Source organism: Harpegnathos saltator, unplaced genomic scaffold, assembly GCF_003227715.2.
Source record: "Harpegnathos saltator strain DR-91 unplaced genomic scaffold, Hsal_v8.6 scaffold54, whole genome shotgun sequence".
Classification (NCBI taxonomy): domain Eukaryota; kingdom Metazoa; phylum Arthropoda; class Insecta; order Hymenoptera; family Formicidae; genus Harpegnathos; species Harpegnathos saltator.
Window position 1 is genome coordinate 416,734 of NW_020230360.1, and position 27,551 is coordinate 444,284.

General features: G+C 46.9%; 1 protein-coding gene and 1 non-coding gene across 5 annotated transcripts in view; one reads left to right on the forward strand and one right to left on the reverse strand.

The window, feature by feature from the left end:
• Positions 1-27,163, forward strand: LOC109503738 (uncharacterized). Of its 2 annotated transcripts, none has more exons than XR_003113619.1 (3): positions 1-1,199; positions 26,771-26,844; positions 27,003-27,163. It is a non-coding gene; the product is annotated as an uncharacterized LOC109503738 (transcript). The 2 variants fall into 2 exon arrangements; XR_003113620.1 differs by lacking the exon at positions 1-1,199 and adding an exon at positions 18,210-18,687.
• Positions 1-27,551, reverse strand: part of LOC105182044 (uncharacterized) — a 361,561-nt gene that overhangs the window by 124,979 nt on the left and 209,031 nt on the right. The gene's annotated exons all lie outside the window — the stretch shown is intronic.

Sequence of the window (27,551 nt, forward strand, 5' to 3'; positions counted from 1 at the left end):
GTCTGTTTTTTATCATAATTTTATCACTACCGATAGTTCGAATAAGATTAGTATCGTCAGTGTGGTTACGTGTTTCTTTTTTTTATAAAACCAAAAATTCGCATAGGGTGAAATTTCACCCACGGCAGCCTTTAAGGGTTAATCACACTCAATCACCGCGAGGATTTGTTATTTTCGGCCATCCGCGCTTCTCTTTGCCTACCTTTTTCTCCCGCCGACCGCACCGGCAGCTCACCCTTCGCCCCCCTCTCTCTCTCTCGCGCGCCATTCCTGACGAACGAGCCGCGAGTTCGGTCCATTTGGAAAATGAAGCCCGGTCGAGCGCGCGCGAGCGAGCGCTCCGAGAGTCTACGTCAGGAGCAGATGAAGAAGGAGCAGGATCATCGGGAGCAGGAGATATGGGAAGTGGCTCGCGAGGGGGCGGGCGCGGAAATGTTAATTCGCCGTCGTACGCGTGATCGATGCGCAAATATTTGAGAAAACACACGCGGCGTCATTTAGGCTGTCGCTCGGCCAGGTTAGGTTAGGTTAGGTTAGCGAGCAGTTTTTCCTAAATATCGCGCGCTCATCGCGTAGGTGCGATCGAGGACGACCTGTCGTCCTGTGCGACTGCTTCCCACGTAGACGTCGTCGCATATCCTATCTCGCGACAACGCAGGAGCGGCGACGATATTTCGGCGTCCGACAGGAATTCGCTTGGCGATCTTCGCGACGCTCAGCTAGGGATAAGAATCTTGCGGGTGGCAAGAAGCGCGAGAGAGTCTCGTGGAAAAGAAGGGCGAAGGAGGAGAAACAAGGACGGCGAGCTTTGTCTCGGGGAGCGAGACTCTGTCTTCCTCTCTTCTCGGCCGTCCTTTCCTCTCCTTCCTTCTTCCACTCCATTTCCAGGTGTTTGTACGCGCGCGGCCCTTTTATTGGAGACGAGAGACACTCGTAAACTGCCGGAACCGAGCACTGGCCAGGAAACGCGACCTCCGGCTGCGCCGGCCGGCTGATCTCTCGCGGGAACTGCAGCCGTTTTCGAGGTTACTCGTACGTTCCGAGAGCAAACGCGCGGCCCGGTATTTCCTCTCGCACGCTCCTCTAACCGCTTTTCTCACCACCCTTCTGTTTTAGGTGGACATACTCGGCTGCTGGACGAAGTAGGTCTCCGGTTGCCCGGAAGCGAAGCGTCATCGGGAGGCCGGCACAGCAGAGTGGTGAGTTCGTTGCTTGATTAATGCATGCGAGCGAAGTGGTGATCTCTTTAGAGCTTCGCGAGAAAGGAGAAAGCGAAACCGGCCCGAGCAGAAGATCGTCTCACGGCCGTATTAAAACCCCAACCGGCACCCAAATTTCAAATAGGGCCCGGATAACTTTATTGGATCCGGCACTGCTATGCATAATACCCTGATAAAATTGCCTGAAATCGAGAAACCTGATCAAACGTCCATCAGGACCAAATCAGGCATCCAAATAATGACGTCCTCGCTGCAGTCGGGGTATAATCCGGAAAATATTGCGAGACAATTGCCACATTCCGACCGGATAAGGACCACTCGAAATGCCTTCTTATGGCTTGCCTAGTCATGCCATATCAGGTATAAAAAATTGCCGTATTTGATTTCTGCTCGGGGGGAAGGGGGGAGGGCTGATCGGCGCCGGCGACGCCGGTCGCGAGACTAATTGCGCCGATCTAACCAAGTCCGACGAAATAAATTCAGTTTATTTCTGCGGCTGAAACTTCGATCCTCGCGGAATGGCGAAAGACGATGCAGGACGCGCGATGCGCCGTGGAAATTGATTCGGCAATTCCTTTTTCGCACGAGAGTCCCGCGACACAGCGTTGTGAAAAATCAATTTGCCCTTCCACCTCCCTCCGTTCCCCGCTTCACTCACTCTGCACCCTCCACCGCGAGGCAATACTGGCTCGCTTCCTCTCTCTCTCTCTCTCTCTCTCTCTGTACCGGCTGCGGCCGCGCAGACAGTGATCCGACAAAGGTTTCAAGACACCAGCCGGCGCGCGCACGGTCGAGACTGCATTAACGAAAACGAATCGTCCTTCCTCTTCGACGTGCATCCCGCTCGTGCAGCGGCCATTCGCGACGGCAGCGAGTCGCACTCGGAAACGCGCGGCGAACGAGCCAAAACACGAATTTGCTCTCAACGGCCGCGAATAACTCGGAAAGCTGTTGGAGCTGCGCGCTTGGACGAGGATCGATGCTAAGGTAACCGCGGCTTTCGGACGACCGAACTAATTCTCGTCCATCGATTAATCACATCTCCGGGCGCTACGCGCTCGCCGGGATTATTACTTCGGCCTGCAGGCCGTTTCGAGCCGTGCGCGCCCGAGAGAGAGAGAGAGAGAGAGAGAGAGCCGGCGGCGGCATTTCGCAAAATACTTTGCGCGCCGAAAAATCGAGCGGAAAAGGGCGAAAAAGAGGGCGGCGAAAAGCGAGCAGAGAGAACCGGCTGGAAAATGAAAAGGAAGAGAGAGAGAGAGAGAGAGAGAGAGGAAAAACGGATCGCCGCGCGATCGTAGCTCGGAGAATAGAGGGGAGACTGTAATCTACGTTTCGCGCGAGAACGATATACAGTTACCGTTTCGGACTGCGGGACTATCTATCTCTTCATATTGGAGAGTGTAGGAACACGGATTTGCTTTCGACTCGCGCGCGCAAATGCTCGGCCCGCGATGTGACGAAGAAAAAGTTTCGCGACGCGAAGCAAGCTTCTCCCGCGCGCTCTTCTCGTCGCTGCCGCCGTCGTCGTCGTCGTCGTCATTCGCGGTGTCCCAGACGATGATGCTCGCGGAAACCGATACAATTTCGTCGCGAACTCTCCGTTTCCGATGCCCGGACCGATGCGATCAACGCGGATTACATGACGGAGGAAGTATTTTTCGCGCACCCGCGTGAGAAATCTCTAATCGAGCTCGCGCGCCATTTTAATCTCCGACTTGCCGGCGTCCGTTTTCATTCGGCTCTTGCCTCTTCTCTCTCTCTCTCTCTCTCTCTCTCTCTCTCTCTCTCTCGCGACGCTTTCTTCGGTCGCACTCCTGAGGCCGAGGGCGCGCGTTTCCATCGCGCATTTGCATCGGGAAAGCGAATCGCGTGTTCGCCAGCCGTTTCATCACATTCGACGTTGATTTAGAGGAAGCGAGATCGAGAGCGAACGAGAGAGAGAGAGAGAGAGAGAGAGGGGGGGGAAAGAAAGAGCCATTCAGCGACCCATTCAGTAGACAGACGGGTTGATGAAAGATTCCGTCAACAGCACGCGGAGGAAAAAGACACACGCCCAGTGCCTCGCGTGCGGGCGAATTAGCCGACGAAACGTTGTCCGCTGACCGGTTTGTCGAATGTCGAGCATAATTCATTATCCCGCTTATGAAATTATGCGATGCGATTAATGCTCTTCTATTTTCGACAGGGCCACTGAATAGTTGATCGAGTCACATTAGTTAGTTTCGTTCTGTGTGATCGCTGAATAGTTCATGCGCTTGTGTTATATTCACGCAAACGTCTGTGCGCGTCTCCGCCGCAAATCCGATAAAATCATGTCAGCCCGCTTTAACGCCCGACTTTTTTATAAGTGCTTTAAGAATAAAATTTGAGTTTTTTGAACTGAGACTATAAGTAGTGATAACCAAAAAAAAAAAATATCAGAATTTTATATTGGCCTTTTTTATCGTTCGTTTTTTGTTTATTGGTATTGGGTGAGTGCAAAAGTTCGTGCGGAGTTTCAATAGATGGAGTTATAAGCGTCGTAAAGTGTTGTCATTAATACTTCCATCTACATATTATATAACGTTGGAAAGGTGACGTCTTCAGCTGTTATTAAAAAAAAAATCATTTGTTTTCATACAAACTGCTTCGAGAAATATCACTTTAAAAATGAGTATCGATAAGGTGCATTTACGGCATGTTATGCTTTACGAGTTTCGGAAGGGAATAAACGTTGCCGCAGCCGTAAAAAACATTCAGGATGTTTATCAGGATGAAGCACCAGCTAAACGAACTGTGGAAAAATGGTTTGCTAAATTTCGGCGCGGAGAATTTAACCTTGAAGACGAGCCACGCTCTGGTCGACCTTCTGACATTGATGACGATGTTTCGCGTACTTTAGTGCTCAATAATCCGCGAATTTCAACAGAAGAAGTTGCTACAGCACTAAACGTTGACCGATCAACCGCTTTTCGGGGTTTAAAAAAGATGGGATTCGATTTGAAGCTCGATATATGGGTGCCCCATTTGCTGACCGAGAAGAACAAAATCAAGCGAATTTCTGCAGCCGTTTCTTTACTCGGGCGGCTCAATAACGAGTCGTTTTTGGATCGACTAGTGACGGGCGATGAGAAATGGGTCCTCTACAACAATGTTCAGCGCAAACGGACATGGAAACAATCAGGTGAGCATGGTGACGCAATGCCAAAGGCCAGTTTGCACCCGATGAAGGTGATGCTCTCTGTTTGGTGGGATTGCAAGGGCATAATCTATTTCGAGCTTCTCCCCGCTGGCGAAACGATTGATTCGGACAAGTACTGTCGCCAATTAACCAATCTGAATCGAGAAATAAAAGAGAAACGTCCGATTTTGTCAAATCGCAAGGGAGTCGTCTTTCATCACGACAACGCCAGACCACACGTTTCGAAAAAGACGCCGCGCAAACTGAAGAGCCTGAAATGGGATGTCTTAACGCATCCACCGTATTCTCCTGATATCGCACCATCTGACTATCACTTGTTCCGGTCATTGCAAAATTATTTAAATGGAAAAAACTTTGACTCTTTGGAGGCCTTAAAAAACGGCGTCTCTTCGTTCTTCGAATCTAAATCGCGCTTTTTTGCGCGAGTTTTTATGATCGAGGCATCCGTATGCTGCCAGAACGTTGGGAAAAGATTATAGAAAACGATGGAGAATATATCATTGATTGAATAAAGATTTTTGTTTGCCTAATCACTGTGTGACTTTTACTCACAAACTCCGCACGAACTTTTGCACTCACCCAATAGATATGACTTGGATCCTAAAAGCATATATACGAAATGAGCAACCTATACAGAGAAAAATGAAGGGAAATCTATACGACATAATTCTGATAGTCAGCTTGACATTTTTCAGCTGAAACTTTACTATATTTGTGAGTGAAGTTTATCATTCAGAGCGTCAAGCTTACTATTTCAGAAGAATATCTTATGGATCACCATTTAGATAGTCAATCATCCCTTCATTTTTCGCCGGATAAAAAACTGTAGGTCACCAGGTTTCACCAGGAAAATAGGTTGATTTCTTGATTTTCGTGTCCACCATATTGGATTGGTATTCTTTTAATTTCACATTTTGCATCTGAGAAAGCTTCCAAATATATGAAATTATTAGCAGATACCAATCTATTCATTTATAGTGCACTTCTAGATGTCAGTAACAATGCTAACTACGCCTACTTGGAATTTGACAAAACATGTTATCATTAAAACTGAGCTAAAAACAGACTAAACCGAATCTACATGCAGTCTATATACCATTTTTTAGAAGAATTCACCTTTGCAGTGGTGCAAAGAAAACGAAAATATCTTCTTTTTTCACTAAGTTATGGATTCTTAAATGCGTTTCTGGTAACTATAGTTACCAGTAGGCGTTAAAGGGTTAAAGTGAAACATTCACCTGAAATTTATTAGATATTATTCTAACTGTTTTCCTCCTACTTCAAGAGGATTCCCTCTTATATCAATTAATTTCCCTCTTATATGAAGAAGAATATATGTTGATTTGAATGTCGCTTCTTTTATTCAGTCATGCTCTACCTCCAAACATGAACGAAAAAATAACCATATGCTCATGGGTCAGAATATTTGGAACGCTTTTTAAAAAAGGTATGTGAGTTGCTGTAACATACAACGAAAACAATTTACCCATATTTGGTCAAATACAGTTTATAATCTGTTGCAAGAAGTTGAATAATATATTCTTTCTTTTAACTATGTTTCATACAATTGATTATGATGAACATCTATGAGGTTCATAACAAAACTAATTGGAAATTTATTTGTTATGATGACCTTATTGCATTCGTATCTATTTATTGTAGAACTGGAGCCAGAAGCACATCTATATATATATATATATATATAATGTATTGCTTTTCGCTATATGCATTATAATAAATTTTTCAAATTAACCAGTACAAATAAGAATAAAGTACAGTAAGAACAAATGATAATCCTCTTGAAAAAAGATTAAATAATCTATGTATAAGAGGAAATTTATATTAAAAACAATAAGATTTGCATTATACATATAACATACATAATCCCTCTAACTTTAAGAATAATTTATTTACAATATCTCCCTCTTAATCTTAGAAGAATCCTCTTGAGGCCATATATAAGAATAAAATCCTCTAAAATTTAGATGATTCCGCTTGTTCTGTGAAATTACTTTTTTTTTGGGTGATCGACGATGTGTAGAATCGCTAAGGTGTGTAATCGGCGCGAAAAGCGCCGCTCTCTTCGTATTCTCTGCCGACGAGATTCTCTCAAACGCCTCGTATTCGGCCAGTCAGAGTTTCATCCCGCCGCGCCTGCTCGTCGTGTACTTTTAGCCACCAGCTCGTGCCTTGAGCGCGCTTGCAACGCCGGGGATAAGCGGATAAACAATATTTCTATGGGGACTCGCGCTCCTCTCGCGCACACAACAACAGTTGCACGCCCGACGCTGATTATAATACGGGCGCGTGTTAATCGCTCCGGCAAACGATTAATTATTAGCGAACTGTTTATTGACATCGACAAAGGTACTTCCAGCACAGCGATTCTGTCCATCGGCCTGCGAACGAGGCGACTCTTTTTTTATATCTTTTTTACTTCCACTGTGTGCTCGCTTTTTCTCTCTCGGCGGCCCTTTCGCAATGCTGCTGGCGAACGTTTCGCCGATACGGAACGCGCGTGCGACGACGCAACCGGCGGGCGCGGCCTATAATTAATTAATCGAAGCCTCATTCACGTGTGCCGATGTATCCGTCGTTCAAAAAATTCACAGTCCGACGTGATAGTCATTACATCGAGTTTTAACTCGGGCGACCGAGCGACCGCGCGCGCGCTAATCAATTCTGGCCAGGAGAACCGTAATAGTTCAAGTCTGTATAATTCGAATTATTCTATCGACCGTGTAACAGCCGTACGACACACACACACACACACGCGCGCGCGCTTACGTGCGTCGTTTGTAACGACGACTTGCGGTGTAATTTTCCGCGTATCATGTACGGCGGTAAGTAAGCGAGAGCGAAATTTCGTCCGCAGGAAAAACACGGCGCGCCGTAAATCTCAAGTCTGCCGTGTCACTGCCTGGGATAATAAGATTATCCGTAGCAGTTTTCCTATCACCGACAATTTGGCCCGCTCTCGAACTCGCGCGAGATGAGGACGAGACAGGGAGATATATTTCTCGCATTTCTCAAACTCGCAAGACAAGAGAGAGAGAGAGAGAGAAAAAGAGGAGATCTCGCGTTTTGTCTGTTCTCAAATTCTGTCCGCTCTTAAGTTCGCGGGACGGAAAAGAGAAAGGGAGGGTTTCTCGCGTTCGTCGCATTCCGAAAATTACAATACCGCGCGGAGATCGGGAGCATCGGCGGCTATCGAAGAGCACTCAACAGGGGCCGGAGCTTCTTTGAATCGCACTATAGGCGGTTATGCGGACCGGCGCTGATCGATATCGCGTGAAACGCCACTTCTCCAATCACTCCGCGATTCGCGCGGGAGAACGAACGGTTATATCGTGAACGGCCGCGCTCGCGCCGCGCACACATAACATATGTATATATATATATATATATATATATGTATATCGCAATAACAACAAAAGCGTGTACGACGAAGTGCATCGTGTTTGCAAATGATTAGTCGGCGCACGACATCGGGGGCTACGTAGCATTGCAATTTAATGCAGGCTGTCGAGCTTGTCGTTCAATTACGCCCGCGAGATACCTGACAAAAATAAAACGCCGCGCGCGCGATTTCGATCATTCGAAGCGATCCATCCGCCCGTGCGCAATGCGTGCGCTGTAATCCGTCTCGATCGCGCGATCATCGGCTCGACGATTGGCTCCTGCCCGCTATTTCGATCTCGTCGCGAGTCTCGCGACCGTGAAGATCGCGCCGGCGCGGGCGAGGGAGCTCAGTCGCGACGCCGAATGTGTCGTCTCGAATCTCGAATGTCTCCCGGAAAAGAGAATGAAAGAGGGGCCGGGGAAGGAAGAACACTTTCACTCGCGTCGGTCGTTACACCTGCGCGCCCGATAACGTTAACATATCGGATTACCCGTGGCAACCAGGCGGCGGCGTATCCACCTAACCGCCGGAGTTTGACCTATTTCGGCCGTCGTAGGACTCGCCGCGCGGAAGTGCTATCGATCGCGACTCGCGCTCTCCGGCGAGACCGATGCGACTCGATGCGACGCGGGGCCGGCGCGCTCGGATGACAGTATCAAAGATCGCAGGCCGGCTGATGTGTGCAGATTCAAGTTGCAGCGACGGACGACGCGCGTCGCCGAGTTTACGCAGCCCGCGCGTTGATAAACGCGCGAGGCCCGCCGGGGCGAGTGATTCGTGTCGAAGGGCAAGCGAGATCACGTAACGAAGAGAGGGAGAGAGAGAGAGAGAGAGAGGAGGGGGGGGGTGCGCCTCGACGAGACACATTAGGCTCTTTCGCGTCAGAGAGCGAGAGAAAGTCTCGGCAGCAGCGGAGTCGCGGAAATATTCACGCGATCCGTCGGCGATCCGGCTGTTATTGCGTTATCGAAACGGCTCAATAATGTAGATCTCCGCGCGGCTCGGAGCAAAAGCGGAGACCAACCCCGTAATTCGTAATATCCATTCCGCGAGCGCGAGAGAGTCGCTAAAATAGACCTTATAAATTACGGACTCGGTCCACTTTTGCCCGGAGCTCGCTCTCGAACGCCTCAAGATGATCTCTCGGCGATCTCAGGCGGGTTCTCTCTCGGCTCTCTCTCTCTCTCTCTCTCGTTCCACAGCGTCGAGACGACGCTCCCGCATTGGAAATGCGGCTCGACCGCATCGGGGCGAGCGGCAGCTCCCTTCTGATGGCGGAGCCGGGGACACAATTGTTGATTTATGTATCAACGACGCGCCCGTCCGAGCGAATCACCCGGACGAGCGTGTCGAAGTCTCGACCGGCGATGTAAATTCGCCTTAACTCTCTGTTCCGTCCGCTGCATGCTTCTCCACTACCTGGCGCACCCCCGACACGGCACAATGGCGCTCGCGCGCAGCCACGGAAGCGGCCCGCGGACGTTCCTCTTTAAACACGGCTCTCGGTGTCTGTTTGTGTGTGTGTGTGTGTGTGTGTGTGTGTCTCTCTTTCTCTCTCTCTCTCTCTCTCTCTCTCTCTCTCTCTCTCTCTCTCTCTCTCTCTCTCTCTCTCTCTCTCTCTCTCTCTCTCTCTGGCTGTCTGCGCGCGCGCACTCGTGTGTACAGACGATCCGCGGCAGCTGCGATCGCGAGATCGAGCGTCGCCGGAGAATGCGAGCGCGCGACCTCGCATTCGGCGGCTCATAATTAATCGTCACCCGCTGCGACCTGCGAATCAACCGCCGCCGGTTCGCGCGAAAAATAAATAGCGGCGCGAATACGCGCGCTGCCGCCGCGGCCCGCTGACCCCTTTGCGTCGCGCGAATCCGCCCTGCGACTCGGAGGATTTGCTCGTCGATAGGTAATTCGATAGGCGACGAAAGCGCGATGTTATTTCGACTGGTCTCTCTCGCGTCCTCTTGTTTTTCGTAGAAACAGACAGGGGAGGGAGAGAGGGAGGTATATTCTAGCGCGGATTTGAAATCAAGTTTTAACCCTTCAAAGCTGCCATTAAACCATTTACCCATATTTGGTCAAATATAGTTTATAATCTGTTGCAAGAAGTTGAATAATATATTCTTTCTTTTAACTATGTTTCATACAATTGATTATGATGAACATCTATGAGGTCCATAACAAAACTAATTGGAAATTTATTTCTTATGATCACCTTATTGCATTCGTATCTATTTATTGTAGAACTGGAGCAAGAAGCACATCTATGCCATTAAACGTCACCCCAAGCTAACTTTTCTTGTTATTGCTTCACCCAAAGAAAAGTAATTTCAGAACAAGCGGAATCGTCTAAATTTTTAAGAATTTTATTCTTATACATGGCCTCAAAAGGATTCCTCTAAGATTAAGAGGAGAATATTATAAACACATTATTTTTAAAATTATAGAGATTATATGTTATATGTATAATGCAAATCTTATTGATTTTAATATAAATTTCCTCTTATACACAGATTATTTAATCTTTTTTCAAGAGGATTATCACTTATTCTTACTGTACTTTATTCTTATTTATACTGGTTAATTTGAAAAATTTATTATAATGTATATAGCGAAAAGTAATACATATATATATATATATATGTATATATACATATATAGATGTGCTTCTTGCTCCAGTTCTACAATAAATAGATACGAATGCAATAAGGTCATCATAACAAATAAATTTCCAATTAGTTTTGTTATGGACCTCATAGATGTTCATCATGATCGATTGTATGAAACATAGTTAAAAGAAAGAATATATTATTCAACTTCTTGCAACAGATTATAAACTATATTTGACCAAATATGGGTAAATTGTTTTCATTATTTGTTACAGCAACTCACATACCTTTTTTAAAAAACGTTCCAAATATTCTGATCCATGAGCACATGGTTATCTCTTTTCGTTCATATCTGGAGGTAAAGCATGATTGAATAAAAGAAACCGACATTCGAGTCAACATATTTCTCTTTATATAAGAAGAAAATTAATTGATATAAGAGGGAATCCTCTTGAAATAAGAGGAAAACAGAATAATCTAAGAAATATCTAATAAATTTTAGATGAATGGTCACTTTAATCGCTTTATCGAAAGAGAAATCTTTCTCCTGTAAAAGGCTTCGCTTAGAATATGAGACAATGGGAAAAATCACTTTACAAATAGAACACTTTTTCTGGGTGTTATAGCAAAATATATGCGAGAATTCGTCTGTTTTGTCACTACTGATAAGGTGAATAAAATTAATATCATCAGCGTGGTTACGTCTTTTAATAAGAATTTAAAAATTCGTATGGGGTGAAATTTTTGCGATGTTAGCTTTTAAGGGTCAAGATGTGTGCACTGAAAGAGGATATCCGAAAAATGGGAAATATTCGTTCGATTGGGATGCTAACGATATAATTACACTTGATACACACACATTTTCGCGCGAAGACCAAGTTGCAAAGGGGAGAAAATGTACATTTTCCCAGCTTCCCGTGTGCGAGCGATTGTCCATCTCTCATCAGAGATGAAAGACTTTGGATTGAAGTAAATACGTCATTGAATAGACACTTTTTCTCTCTTAGATATCTCATAGCCCTCAGCGTGGGGGTTAAAGATGTTTTGACCGAAAAAGAAAAGAGAAATGCTTTTAATACGATGAAGTGCGCGCGCACGCGCGCACACACACACACACACACACACACACACACACACACATTCACGATCGATAAAAGCGTTCGTGGGGACGAAAAATTACGAACGGAGGGCGGATAAGAGCCGCGCGTATTATCGCCCGCGTATTATCGCCGCACATATTTAGCATTATTAATTATGACGACGGGATTACGAGATTCATATATTTAATGTTGGAATTATCGTCGTATATATATATATATATAACTACTAGAGGCTGCGCGCAGCGAGCGATTTGCCGATCGTCTGGATCCAATTATTGCGTGAGCGCGTCAGGATGTGCTCTTCGACGGCAAACATTCGTGCCAATTGTCGTGCAACAATATTTTCACGCAGCGTCCATGCGTGTGCGTGTGCGTGTTCTGACGGCGCGCTCGTTATCGTTCGCGTGTCGGCGTTTACAATTTAATAGACTGCGCTTTTATTTACGCGAGAATATGCGCCGGCCGAATTCGCGGCGCATGAATAGGCGGCGACGAGCACGAACGGATGGTCTCTCTCTCTCTCTCTCCCCCACTCCCTCCTCTCTCTCTCTCTCTCTCTCTCTCTCTCTCTCTCTTCCTTTCTCCGTCGGGTTTTTCCTCGCGACGGAAAAGCCGGAGCAAGGAAGAAAAGGAAGCACGCGCGGCAGACACGACGAGGGGACTCGCTGGCGATTTACGATTCGTTATTTCGCCGCGAGAGCGCGGCTGCGAATTATGCGACGCGGCTGCGGAGGAAACGGCGCGATCGAGGCGTACGCGCGTGCTCGCGATGCACAAAGCAGCGAGACACAAACGAGCGAGAAAACACACCGGCGATCGCTCGCGCGAACTTCACGAGCCGCCGCCCGCCGCGCGGCGACGTCGACTTAATAAGCGGAGTCGTTTCGCGTCGCGTTTTGCGCCTGGCGCGCAGCAGCTTGCCAATTGCAATAATCCTCGGGGATTATTTTCGTGCTTTTAAGATTATTACTCATTACGAGGTGTAATGGGGAATTTCACTTTGTGGAATTTCCCGTCGGCCCCGCGCCGCGGGCTGAGCTCGCGAGGATGCAAAAACAATAAGCGCGGCGGCGTCGCGTTGCGGTAGATGCGCGGAAGGAAAAAAAAGAAGCGGGCACGGAGAGGGGCGAGGAGGGGGGGGGGGGACGGGACGTAACAAGCGTTAAAAATACTATTTTACCGGAATGTCCCGGCTGGTGCGACAAAAAATGTCCCCCCTCTCTCTCTCTCTCTCTCTCTCTCTCTCTCTCTCTTGCCTTCCCTCCCTCCCTCTCTTCCTCCAGGATATATAAATCTTGATCTCCCGGCGAAGTAATATAACGTAATCATTTTTCACGTTGCCGGTCGACAGCGCGGACCATAAAATACCCCCCGATTAAATCTCACGATGCTCGGCCGCGGCGCGCCGGAAATACTGTTCCTCTTGCGCGGTGATAAAGTCATTAATGGCTATGTATCTTGCTTTCCCTAACGAATAATGCGGACATGTAAATGGGATTGTGAAACGTGGCACAGTTTAGTTCCTAATTGTGAATGGCGCGATAGCGCATCGCGTTTCAGGATTTATACGCGCTTAAGCTCCTCGCGGATTACATTTACGACGCGCGCGCGCGGACGCGCGAGGGGAGAGGGGATCCCGGGGCGGGGGTGGGATACATGTGGATAATATTTATAATGTACTTTGAGAAGAAATTTCCGCGAGGAATTTTTAATTGACTTTCCCAGGCGCTTGGCTCGTTAAAACACAGCCTAAGGCGAATTCCCCGCGTTTGCTTAAACAAATTGCTTAACTGCCAAGATGTTTGAAAATTAAAAAAGTGAAATAAAAAGTAGATGGGAAAAGTGGGAGGTAAAGTAAATATAAAAAATTAAAAAGTTTGTCGGCGAAAAGAGAGAGAGAGAGAGAGAGAGAGGGAGAGAGAGAGTGTGAAGGAAAGAGAGAGGGAGAGATGACTCTAATATCTATAGTCGTATAAAGTAGATGGAAAAAATTCTAAAAATACGCGCGAGAGACGAGAAGGGCGCTCCTCGACCTTCCCAAACAAACATCCCTCTTCCACCCCTCGTCCTTCTTCTCCTCCTCCTCCTCCTCCTCCTCCTCCTCCTCCTGCCCAGTTTGGCCCGCTGCAGTCGCAGAAGCGACTGATTTGCAAATTGTTCAAAACACACAACAGTAATCATGGCGAGCGAGAGAGCGAAAATAATAGCGAGCGTTATATGAGAAATGGGGAAAATTTCGAAACGGATATTTTTTATTTAGACGGCGGCGCAGAGAGCGTGCAAATAGCACGCGCGCGCGCACGAATTACATTTGACGTGATTCGAAATAGCTCTCGCATCCAGCGCGCGCGACAAAACGGCGGCGGGACGCGGGCAGGGCGGGAGAAAGGAGTAAAAATTAAATTGAGCTAATTCGTCCAGCCGGCCAGCTGATTGCTCCGTTACGCGTTTTCACGGACGTTAATCGACTGCAAATGTTGCGCCGAAAGTGCCTGCAATCCCCGGATATTTCGATGAATTTAGTCTTCGAGTACGAATATTTGAAGCACTTAACGCACACACGGAGGAAATATTGTATCATCGTATAGCGAAACAAAATATTATCATATAGCGAAGAAGAACACGCGCGAGAAGATCTCCGTCATCCTCAATCCGCCATCGCGTAATTATCGCTCGGGGGGGAGTCACGCATCGCGTTTGCGACTTCTCACCGCGCGGATATCGCGATTACTCGAGCGTCTCGTCCCCGTTTGCCACGTTTTCTTTGTTCTTTGCAAAGTTCCACAGCGACTCGCATTGCAGTATCGGCAGGCAGAGTCCAGTTTCCTCCGAGGCATCGTCGGGAGAAATACAACGTGCTGCTAACGTTCGCTGCGACATTTCCCACGTGTACGCGCACACCCTGTGTGATGACACTTCAAGTATCCCTAGACCCGAAGACCGATGAGAGAGCAATAAGAAAATGCGACGTCGCGCACGCGTCCGGGCGTCCGCGTTGTTACTTTTATCTTAAATAGCGCTTCTCCTCGCGAATTTCCCGATCCACCGGCGATCGACTCTCGCTCTCGCCAGCTTGATTTTCCCTTCGTTCCCACTGCGCGCAGAAACGACGTACTCATCTTCCCCCCCCCCCTCCCCCTTCTCGCCAGTCTGTCGGTTTCGACTCATTGATCGGGTCGTTAGTGTTGGCGAGTTTTATTCTCCTGGAGCGTCGGCGCCGCGTGGCAGGGATGTAACGTTAACTTTAGCCGGCCCGGACTCCCTCCTCCCCCCTCCCCCTTTTCCTCTCTGTCGCTCCGCCGGCGGTGGTGGCGCGCGCGAGCGTTGCGCATGTACGACGCGGCGCCCCGCGGTGACCGCGATTATTATCGCTATTATCATAATTACGATAATTATGTAGCCTCCGCGTACGTAATAAAGCGTCAGCCCGGCGCGTTGCCGGCGCTACGCGCGTAAAGGTAACCCCAATTTCTCCGTCTCCCCTGGACCTCGTTAACGCACGCGGGAGATACAGGAGACTTCGTCGGGCAAAAGCGCGCAGCCGCGGCAGCGGCAGAGCGGAAGCGCTCGTCTGATTCTCGCGGCAAAACGCCGCGCCGGCGCGGCGCGATTTCAGGCGGCGAAAGTGCGCGAGCGTTTTTCACCGCGCGCTTCGCCGCCGCGATTCCGCGCGCGGCGATGTTGTCGGAGGCGAGGCGAACGGGAAAGCCGAGCGAGAACCGCTCGGGATTTATTTCCGCGCGAGTCCGCAATCTCGGCGACTCGAGGAAATTCCTCGGCGAGAAAACCCGGGCGAAGTATAAATGCGTTGGACGCTTGCACTGGCTGCATGAGAGAGAATGAGAGAGAGAGAGAGAGAGAGAGAGAGAGAGGTCCGGGATATTAATTATACAAACATCCAAGGAGCATTATTTTTGACTCATCTGAATATCGTTAGCAAAAGTACCGTCGACTCCTATTACATTTAAAAGCCATGCATGTCTACGATGTCGTTTTTTAGCCTGTTTGTATTACGCGTGTTTGTTCGCGCGGCACGTATACAGTATAAATAACCGCGCCAGGGCGAGAGAGAGAGAGAGAGAGAGAGAGCCGAAAAAAGGGGAATGAAAGGAACGGAGAAAAAATACATGTAGCGCTGTAAACAAATCTAGTTTGGAGAACAACAAATTTATTAATGCTTTCTGCAAGATTACGTACCGCGCTCGACAATTTACATACAGCTCGTGTGCGCGGCCATTCCGGCTTACACGTACATACATACATACATATGTGTGGTACATACACATACATACGTATACATCCACCTTCGCGTATTACACACAACGAGCGCGCCGGCGGTGCTTGCTTCGGCTAACGAGCATCTAGATAAAACACCGAAAACGTCGTCAGGATTAATTAAACAATTAAAGCGCGTAATTATGCCGAGCCGCCGTCGGCCCGCTTACGTGACCGTTCGTACGTAAGGACGGATGGCAGATTGCCGACGGCGAATGAAGCGTCCCGTTAAAATATCCGAGCGTACATATCTAACAACGTACGAAACAAAATGAGTCGCGTCGCGTCGCGTCGCATCGCGTCGCAGATCGGAAACGAGCTACGGGCGCGTCGAATATAAACTCAAATCAGACTTTATAGGAGCGGCCGAGCGAGTACGTTTAATTGCCACTGAAACGGAGAGAGAGAGAGAGAGAGAGGAGGGAGGGGAGGGGGAGAAAGATCCACAACGTTTCCGATTGATAGATCGATCGAAACGTACGTAATTAAATAAATCGATTTGTATCGTTCTGCCGTGTGGGTATAATCGTGAAATATAATAATGTTTATTTCGTCTTATCTAATCAGTAATATTTAATGACTTTTAGATAATAATTATTTCGTTACATACGTAGTACAGGAGACTGGCTGAATTAACGCACCGAGGCGGATGAAACGGACGCGTGTCGGTCGACGAAAGCAGCACTTCTGCCTTCTCTGCATCAAACTCGGCTCCAAAAACCAGGGATTCTGTCGACCAAGACTGTTCGACCAAGACACGCGTTTGCTTCGTCCATCGTCCCGTTAAGTCAACCAAGCTCTCTTTCTCTTCGCGCATATACAGGGTGTATAAAAAGTAGCGGGACGGCGAAATATCTCGGAAACCAAGCATTTTAGGAAAAAATGTTTCAGACAAAAGTTGTATGATTTCTAGGGGGGATATAAAACAACTGTATCATTTTGTTTACAGATGGCGCCGTTTGTTAATTTTGTTAATTTTATAATTTTGAAATTTTCATAGTTAACGATAAGTTAACGAAAGTTCGGGCACTGTTGTAACGATATATTCTCGAGACCAAGTAGAGTAAAAAAAGTCTATTACCATATTTTCTTCCGACAGATAATTAGCGAGATATCGTAAGTTAAATATTGAAAAAGGTTACCAAGTTTTCCTCAAATATCTCAAGAAGTATTAGATAAATAAAAAAATGTCTCAGACAAAATTTGTTAAAATTAATCGGTAGAAGAAGAAGAAGATGATACAATAAAAAATTGGGGTTTCCATTTGAGAAAAATAATGATCAGTGAATATCTCGAGAATGGCGCCATTTGTAAACAAAGTGATACGGTTGTTTTATATCCCCCTCAAAATCATACAACTTTTGTCCGAAACGTTTTGTTCTAAAATGCTTAGTTTTTGGGATATTTCGTTGTCCCGGTACTTTTTATACGCTCTATAAATTTCGTTTAAAAAGTACACACACACACACATTTTCTCTCTTTCTCTTTCTCTCTCGCATTACAATGTAAAGAACAATCTGTTTGCCGTGCTGAAAGCTCCTAGCGACATTATCGATTCGCACGGGCCAGTGCCCCGTCTCTTTGTCATTATACAAACGAAGGATATAATCAAGGCCGGCGATAATTAATGCCCGCGGTTAATGTTCAGCGACTCGCGTTAACGCCCGCGAACCTGTCCTCTTTATTCGATGTCCGCTCTGCGCCGTCGCTTCTTTTCGCGCGACCCGTAAGGTCGCGCACTATCTTCTCCTTCTTGCTGTCGTTAAACGACGCTCCCGGCTCGGCGGAATTGATGTATCGGCGGCGGATCGAGACACACAGCGGAGCAGGGAAACGGCGGCGCGTGTCTGCATGTGTGTGCCTGTGTGTGTGTGTGTGTGTGTGTGTCTACACGCAAGCGAAATCACCCTGCACCGTTTTTCTCATGGGACGCCGCATCGGCCGCGTTCCCTCGGGAGCATGAGAATTCCCTTTGTCCATCTCTGTCTCTCTCGCGTGTGCGTGCGTGTGTGCGTACAGTCACTCCAATCACGAACCATACATCAGTTGAATGCGGTGACGAGGATGAGAAAAAGCCGGCTGGAGCCGGCCGGGCGGAGCGGGGCCGGGGCGGCAAAAGAATCCCGATTGTGAAAGTCCCGCGGGGGCGAAAGTACGAGTACGCGGCGGCGGGGTCCTGCAGTCGCGCTAAGTGATAGATCGCGGGGACCACTGCAGTCGGTCGGTACAGCTCGCTCCCTCTGTCACCCCTCCTCTTGTCGGCAAGAACGATGAGAGAAAAGTTGCGACGGTCGGCTGGACAGAATATATTTATTCTCGCTTGAGAGCGCCGCGCGAATGCCGGCGTTCGTCATGCCTTCGTGTCTCCTCTTTCTCTTCCCCCCTCCTCCTCCCTCTCTCTCTCTCTCTCTCTCTCTCGCTCTCTCTCCCTCCCTTTTTCGCAGCGCGAAACACCTGTGATTAATCGCGCCTTTATAACGAATGCACTGCATTTCACTTCCGGAGAAACGCGCTCGCATTACGATTCGCTCCCGGCTTCGCAGTCGCGGCTTCGTCGGAGGCGACGGAGTCTTACGAACAATCGCGAAATTGTTTGAAAAGGAGATCTCGTCGCTCGCTTCCTCGTTTATCGGTGGCGGAGACGCGGCGACACGTCGGCGCACGAAGGATATTCTCCTCAGTTTCGTTCTCGTTTACACACTCGTGCGCGGTAATCGCTGACACAAGAGATCGCGGATTCTCCGCGAAAAGTCCTGCTTCTTGCAAATTCTTTCTCTGATATGGATTCGTCGACGCGCACCGGGGAACGGCTGGACTCTCCGTCGAGACGAAATCCTGGCGAAGCCTCGGAACCTGCCGTCGATCCCTCGACGCCCCGAGTCGAAAAATTAATAGGGCTCTGGTAAGGATTATTTTGCTCTAATATTAATCGGGCCCTAATAGGGATAGAGAGTTGCTTGAGTAAAAATATTCCTCCTTTTCATTCCAAGAAATTTAGACTGTAATTTCTTTATTTCTTTATACAACTTTGTTAATATATACAACAGGAATTTTTTTATTTTAAAAATATAGCATACTTTACGATAAAATATAGTATTCTTTACACATAAAAATCCTGCTACTATTTTTGCTGCATTTTAAAATGAAGGCAGCACTAGAAAAATCCTTGGAAAAGATTAATGAATATGGCAACTAATAAAACTAATAAAATTTCTTTTTAATTGCGGTATAATTAAAAAATCTCTCAAAGAACCAGATAGAGCGTAGCTACTAAAACAATACTAAATTATGACAATTTTATTACACGCTGCAGATCTTATTAATTTTCTATAACAAAACTTAATTTTGTACATTTAAAGCGTCCTCTTCAAAGATTCTTCTAAGGCCCACATCACTTTTCCATGTTAAAGCGTTATTTCGTAAAACCTAAGGCATCCCTAAAAAATCCTCCTAAGGCCTTTTTCTCAGCTTTGCCTATCAAAGCCTTATTTCACAAAATCTGAGGCATCCCTGAAAGATGCATCTCGGAGGCCTGATATGGTAATAATGAGGCATCCCTTTTTAGGGCATCCTACTTTCAGTCTTATCCGGGGCCTTATGCTTCACGAGGATGGCCCTAATAATTTTTTGCTCGGGGCGCTTTAGAACGACATCGACACACGCTTCGTCAAAGCCGCGGCGCGCCGGATGACCGATTAATAACGCAGGCGACTGGCATTCCGCGGACTCATTTACGTATCCCTAAGGGGACGGCACGGCGGCCCTAGTTCGATCTCGATTAACGTCAACGATGACGGGCGCGCGTGCTCGGTGCGTTCTCTCTACAGGCAAAGTGCGTTAACGCGCGCTAAGTAATGGATGATCCCCCTGCCGCGCGGGCCCTGTCCTCGAGACCCCGCCGGACCGCGCTTTATTTTCACTCCGGAGTTTTCCTAAATAATTCAACGCACGACGGAGGCGTATTGCCACCTAATTGCACTGAAATATTGAGCGGCAGGTCGAGTCCGTTCGGCCGTTCGGCGGAGCGAGGCTTAACGAAATTTCACGTGGATTTAAGAGCCGCGCAAGAAGCGGTCGAAATGGAATGGAGGGCTGCCTCGTTGAAACATCGAGTAAGATAGTTGGGAAGAAAGAGAGAGAGAGAGAGAGATGCAGGACGAGACGACGACGTGTGTTTGTGTTTCCTGGCCGATGGTTTACACTTGCCGCGGCCGTGTCCCGCGTTATCAGACGGTCGCGAGGCGCATTAGAGTTTACTTAAAGAGATTACATGCAATACGCATCCCGAGGTTGTTCCATTCGCAGCGGCGGAGGGGGGGGGGAGCGGACCCGAGAGTGGCCAAAGAATTAAATTCGTTCGCCATCCGGGGGTTGCGAGAAAAACTAATCACTCGTCCGCCTTTTACGACCGTTGTTGGCGCAGTTGGCCAATGGCGTATAATCCATTCCACTCGAGCCCCGGCGAGACTTCCCGATTTTCCAGCTCCGTGCATGAGCAGCCATTCCGTCGGACTTTCCAACGAGAGACCGGCCGCGGACGCAGGGACGTCGCGCGCTCCAGCGAGGAATGAAACACGCGCCGAGAAATGTGCACTTCCGCTCGGCGCGAATCTCCTCCGCGCGAGACGCGACCACTCGCGTCGTCCTGCGCGCGCGATGCGAAGATCATCGCTTGGGCGAAGATCATCCTTGGCTCGTAGGCTCTCGCGGGCTGCGCAAGTTCCTCTAGATGAGAGACTTCCCGCGGTCGTTAAAAACGCCGAATTATCGTGCGTGCGTGCGGGCCGAAATTCCTACGAGAGCGCTCGCGATCGATATCGCGTGGCGCGCGCGCGTTAAGCCGGATTCACATTTATCCCCGTCCAAACGATGGCCGACGGGAGACCGTGGAGACCTTCGTTGGAACATTTTCTTCGAGAATGTTTCAACGGGGGCGATTAGACTCGACGTTCGGCCGACTTACGATGCGGCCGCTTGTAAAAAGAGACAAAAAATCGCCGGGGGGGAATATAGATGTGTGTGTTTTGTTCCGCGACGGGGGGAGGGGCCAGGGGGCGAGTACGGAATCGAGATTTATAAATCGCGATTTATAAATCGCGACGGCAGAAATAGGCGAAAGCAGCGCGCCAAGGTGTTATTCACAAATGCGTCGAATTGCTTGTTCGCTCCGCACCGGCGCGGCGCCGCCGCTGTTTTTACGCGATCGGGAACTTCGGTTACAGGCGATTAATTGAAAACTTTTTTGCTTGACGAGGTCACGAGTGTGCGTGTATGCGTGCGCGCGTGCGCATGTTTGTTAGCCCGCTGACGAATCGTAACACGCGTTGCGCGTGATTTCGCGCGCTGAGCGCGTGGCGGTTCTTCCGATTCGCCGACTCGTCGAATCGCGACGAAGAAGATGAACTTTCGAGTGTGCGCAGCGAGCGCGGCCGGACGATTAATCTCCGCTAGAGCGCGGCTAGAGCGTTTACGGCGCGAGAGCGGCGCAACTGCGCAGCGATTGCTTGATCGTGAAAAGGAACAAAAGCGGGAATTATATAAAGGATCACTTTTTCCGCGCGCGCGCGCGCGCGCGTTTCCCTCTTCCTCCCTCCCCCCTCCTCACCTCTCTCTCCTCACCCTCTGCCTCTCTTTGCTTACAACTAAAATATTGCGGCAAAATATCGCTTTTCAATAACTACATCGTTGTGCGTTGGTAATAGAAAACCTCGACGGCGTCTGTCAAACGTTGAAAATAGAAAAAAGCGCAATGAAAAACAATTTGCCGTAATCCAACTTAGCGAAGAGGCCGTGCGTAAAATATCGCGCTCGCCCCTTCATTCCCCCTGTACAGAGTGTATTTTTATGGAGTTTTGCAGTTTTTTATTTCCGTTCGTTCCCCACGCGAGACTTGCCGTCGTCGAGGCGGGTGAAATGAGCGAGCGAGCGAGCCGGTGAATGCGCGCGAAACCGCGCGACTTTCAAAGTCGGTTTTCTCAGAAATGAAGTGTGCTTCACGACTCCGACACGTGTTTTTATTTACCCGCATTTAGTCGCCGCGTGTACTAATTTAGCGTGCTGACTGTTAACGTCTATCTGCACGTAACACAGGCGCGCGCGGGATTATATAATATAGCGAAATAATTATATAATATATAATATAGCACAAAATAGCGAAAAGATAATCTACATCCCCGCCGGCCTTCGTCCGGAATGGCAGAAATATGGCAGAAACAATGGCGCGGTCGAGATGATGGTAACAGAAACACACATTCCGCTTGCATTTAGTCCAACGTAACGGGATTACGACGCGAGCGTTACGAAAAGCGACGCGCTTTTCCGTCATGAAAAAAAGGGAAAAGAAGGGAAGAGCGAGATGCGCGAAACTTGCGGGATATTTTCAACTCGCACAACTCCGTGTTTGTTTCTATCGCGTTTACTTTATAAATCGTCGCTCGACACAATCGTGTCGCCGCGTACAATATTTCACTGTCGTGACTGAAACTGAAACGCGCACTGTCAGACTTGTAGATTATTCCTCCGATCCCATCGACGCGGTATCCCTTGCGCGTTAAATTTTAATGCGATAGGAATATCATCGTTGACCGGAGGTAGACCCGGGGTGGAGTGGGGGGTCGTTATTAAGTAGCGACGTGTAAGAAACGTAAACTTAATCCGGATCAATCGGAAAGCTCTCTCTCTCTCTCTCTCTCTCTCTCTCTCTCTCTCTCTCTCTCTCTCGTTACACGAGCCCCGTCACTCTATCGCTTCTCACGCTTACTGAATTATTCAGAGTGCTTCTAATATTCCCGCTTATTGACAGAGCAATCATTCAGTCAATAATTAAATCGACCGATACGTCGACCGACCGTTTCCAAGATAGAAAGACGAAACGTAAAATGCTCGGGTCTAGATTGGCGTTTTCGCATCTTGTTTTGCGCCGCGTTCCGAGCCGAAATTTCGACGTACCTGAGCTTTTTGGCATCCGTAGGTCCCGGAGGACCAATGGGGATTTGATTTAGAGTAAGTCCGAAATAAATGGGCGTAAGGGATAGATGGTCAATTGCTGTAATTTTAATTCCACTGGTGGTAAATTCCACTGTATTACTCGGATTTGTCGCTTGGCTAATGGCTACTTGGGTGATTGTGATATCTTTAATGATTCACTATGCATTTTTAGGTCCAAATTAATCCGTACTATAACAATGTGTAAAGTGTGACTCTATAACTTATATAAGAGGAAGAGGGAGAGGGGGAGGGAGATGGGGAGATATAAGAAAATTTCTTTTTTTCTCTCTCTTTTTCTCTTATTGCCTTCTTTTTTCTTTCCTTTTTCCTTTCTTTCTATCTCTGTTCCTTTTTCTCTATATATTTCTTTATATATTCTATTTCGTACTTTCTTTCACTTTTTATTGTATGCGAAGTTTCTTACTCGTTTATTACTATATCAATCTTATACATGTAAGGGATCAGACTCGTATGTTATTAATAAATAAATAAATTTTGTTAATAATTTTGTTACGTTATGCGTCAGCGCTGATCGGTCAGTTGTGAGTTGGATGTACCACGAGTAAGTGTGTCTCTTCCTGATGCACGAAAACATTGTTATTGTGAGTATATAAATGTTTTATGTTTCTTTTAACCTCCAAAATGTTTCACACGTCGGAAAAATACGAATACGAAAAATTGCGAATACGGTTTGCTTTTTGTATTACAATATTAGACTTGGGTTTAAACGACTAAAAAAACATCGTATTTGCGTGCTTAACCTCAAAATTCGTCACCGAGACTACGTTTCACGCGGTATACGCATCTTTACGCGAATGCTCCAAACGGGACAGATGGTTCATTTTTATCAGGGTTAGGTGGGCAGCCTAATCAGCGAGAAAAAGCAAGCAATGGACATCGGACATCGACGTTTTCTAAATGCTCCAGACGCATAAAAAACGTCGATCCGATATCTATTCGATTATCATTTTTCGCTGGATACCTAACGTTAAAAACTTTAGTACATTTTAAACAGCTTCTTGTCTCGTTTAAAGATGCCGAATAGATTTCTTTCTCTTTTCTCTCTTTAATAAACAATGTTTTCCCATAGGGCCTTCTTCTGTTTCTTGCCACTTTTCAATGCCCTCTCTCCAATGTTGTCCTTGGTTTCTATAAGAGACTTGTGGAAATGTTTTATTTTATTAATAATTAATAAAAGGATTGATAGAAAGGCTAACAATTAATAAAAGGATGTAAAATACTAAAAGAATAAATAAAGATAAACAAATTTCTACATTATTATAGGCATGCCCAACTATTCCTTCACATATCACCATCTAGCGCGTATACACCTGACCATCTATCCCTCATAAAATATTTTTAATATTTCGTTATTATTGGCGTCCCACTTTGAACTTTTTTTCATAAAAATTCTTTTGTACTGTAAACATTATCTTCTACTGAGTGTGCTAATATGTTGTTGATCATTTATTGCAATAATACAGATGTGTTATTTCCAATTTAAAAAACCACGCCCATCCATCCTGGATTTATCCTACACAGAAACTAAAGTCCTTGCCTCTAACAAGGAACATCCGCAAAGTGTGTACATATTATATATTTCCGATTTCGATGAAACTTGGCATATTTGTAGAATATGCCAAAAATAAGAGACCCATATTTTTTTTATCGGTAATATATTCGGCTCAGATTTAAAGGGTGAAATTGCCCATCAAAGTTTCATCCCCTTTATGCTATCTCGATAATTATTGCAGATAGGAAAAAACTTTTTAAACAGAAACTGTACGGCATAAAAAACTCTACAATTTTTGTTTAAAAAGTTTTTTCCTATCTGCAATAATTATCGAGATGGCATAAAGGGGATGAACCCTAACCTTGAGGGACAGTTTCACCCATTAAACCTGAGCCATTGCCGATAAAAAAAGAGTATGGGTCTCTTATTCTTGGTTACTCTACAAATATGCCAAGTTTCGTCGAAATCGGCGACATACACTTCGCGGATTTTCCTTGTGGAAGTGGCAGAAAACGCACAATTCGGCTCGGCAAAGTTGCTAAGAGGTGAAACGCAACGAAACACAGTCAAACTAGCAGGATCGAAATTTCGACTCGGGTTCAGGTTCGCTGCGTTTCCCCGTGACGCCTCCTGCGGCGTGTCCGGCGCGCTCAGCGTCACAAATCGCAGATCGAGCACTCGCCGCGAGCGAGCCGGAACGGCTCGGACGCGGCGGATGCAAAGCGCTCCGTATTATTTCTAAATTCCGCCGGCACCTACCGCGTGCCTCTCGGCACTTGGCAATTTCCCGGCGAAATTACACCACGTAACGCTTCTGCAAATAAACTCACCCACTAACCGTCCATCCCCGTGCCTGCCCTGTGCACGCACACAGGATAACGAACGGGCTTTATACGCGGTAAGTGCACTCGAGCGCAGGCGCGAGGCAGCGCGCGGCAGGAAATATTTTTCATTAATCTGATTATTTATCGCCCGTCGAGCCCCTGGGAGCGTTTCCCGCCGCCCCCTCGCCCTCGTTCTCCTTTTCCTGCCCGCTGCTCGCGTTTCCTTCTCCTTCCTCATCCGCGTCTCCCTTTAACACGTCGTAATCCGCGCCGAGCGACTCGTTCTACCGTGGTTAGGCGGTAAACGGAGAAACGTAGTAGAAGGAAACGCGGCAGGGTGGGGGTGGGGGGGGAGTTGGGCCGCGTGGCGGAAGGATAAAAGAGAGACGAAGCGAGAGGGGAGAGCTCGCGAGAGGTCCGACGAGAGCGAGAGCGAAGCAGCCGCCGCGCTGCCGAGGCCGTAATAAATTTCGACGAAAGGAGATGCGAACGGTGAAATACAGTCGCGGAATGCGTAAATCACGGAACGATAATGCCGGATGTCGCGAGGCCGCCGCTGCGTTTACGAGTCGAGCACTTAAGCGACGAAAGAGCGGCGGCGCTTGTCGCGAAGCCGCGACGAACGCTCGGAATTGTCGCGACGGCGCGGCGGCTGCGGAATTCGTCGCATTTTATGGCGCTCGGTACCCGTTCAACCCGTTGCGACACGCGTTAACCTTGACGGGTTAACCTATACCCTTTCGCGCGAGCGGAAGATCGTCAGGCTTCGCGGAGAGCGCATATTTCTTTGGACGTCGATCGCGTCGCACAATTATGGCCACGTAATTTGCAACATAATGTTATACCAATATCTATCATTTTAATTTCACGGAACGAATTAATATCGAATTAATATCGACGTTGAAAACAGGAAAACAGGAAAGCCATTATTATATTACTCCTCTTCTCAATAGTATTTTATATCATAAAGTATCATGGTCCCTTCCTTTCCCCCTCTATTCCCGTCGTCGTAGATCAATTTCCACTTCAAGACAATCTACACTTTCCACCGCGGCAATCGAATTCTGCTAATCGATCTTTTTCTCGGCCGCTTTGCGTTTGTCTCAGCTCGCCTACGGAACTACGGTCTAGTGCTGCGATTCTGTAACTCGTTATTGGAGTTAACGACAGTTTCGTTATTGTTGCGCAGCTTTTCTACGGTATACAAAAGCTGCGCAACGATAACGAAAGTATCGTTAACTCCAATAACGAGTTACAGAATCGCGGTATAGGAACGATATTTATCGATCGCCGCATCGAGCCGCGCCGTCGCGTCGATCAGCTCTCGGCGTGCGAATGCCGTCGCTGGCTTCAGCTGAATAAGTTACGTGACGCAGCCGAGTATTCATGTGCGTATTTACTCGCATTACGCATGGTGTAATAAGAAAAGTGAGCTATTCCCGAGGATGCGAAAGTGGTTCAAAATAGCGTCTGCTCTTTAACCAATCAAGATTTGCCCACGAACGCTAAAAAGCAAGATGGCTTCTTTCATGCGTGCCTGTTAGGTTATTGGCGTTGTACGATATTTTTATTTAGTTTGGTGAAACAATGCCATCGTGTAGTGTTAAGTACTGCACTAGTCGTACGTCTTACAACAAGATAAGAAATATTACATTTTATAGATTTCCAAAGGAAGACGTTATTCGTCAACAATGGCTTGATGTCTTACAAAGGAAGGACATAAAAGTTGATACAGGTTAGTTAATATAATTAATACATTTTTTAATTTGCATACATATAGAATACATGTATTATGTATACACATATATATATGTGTATGTATTATGTATACACATATATAAACTATACATATTAAATATATATTAAAATATATATATTTTGACATAATTGTAGCAATGATGTGTAGTAATCATTTTGATGCTGATTGTTTCGTAATGGAGTGGACAAAACCTAGATTGAAAAATGTACCTGCCAAAGAAGTGAAACGATTAAAAAAAGAATTCCATTCCAACAAAAATGTTTAATCTTGAAAAGAAAAATAAGATAATACCAGAGGACAAAAATAAAATATTGTAAGTATATTTTACATTAGTAAAATATGAGGTCAAGGATAGCATGTTGGGATTTTCGCATGCATACGCACATATCATGTACAAATAAAATATCTCTTCATATTCTTTAAGAATAAGGACTGGAATACCAACGTATACAGATCTTGTTAAATATGTACAAGAAAAACAGTATTTGCCACATACAGAAATTGCACAGCATATAGATAATACTAACAATATTGAAGAAGTAAACGACATTACGGAAGAAACTGTGCAACATATGATATATTCTATTCCTAAAGAAGTGGTTGCGTGTCTCGTGCGTACTAGAACATACATAACGTTTACGAGAAATGAATAGAAGTATTGTTCTAAATAACACATTGAAGAA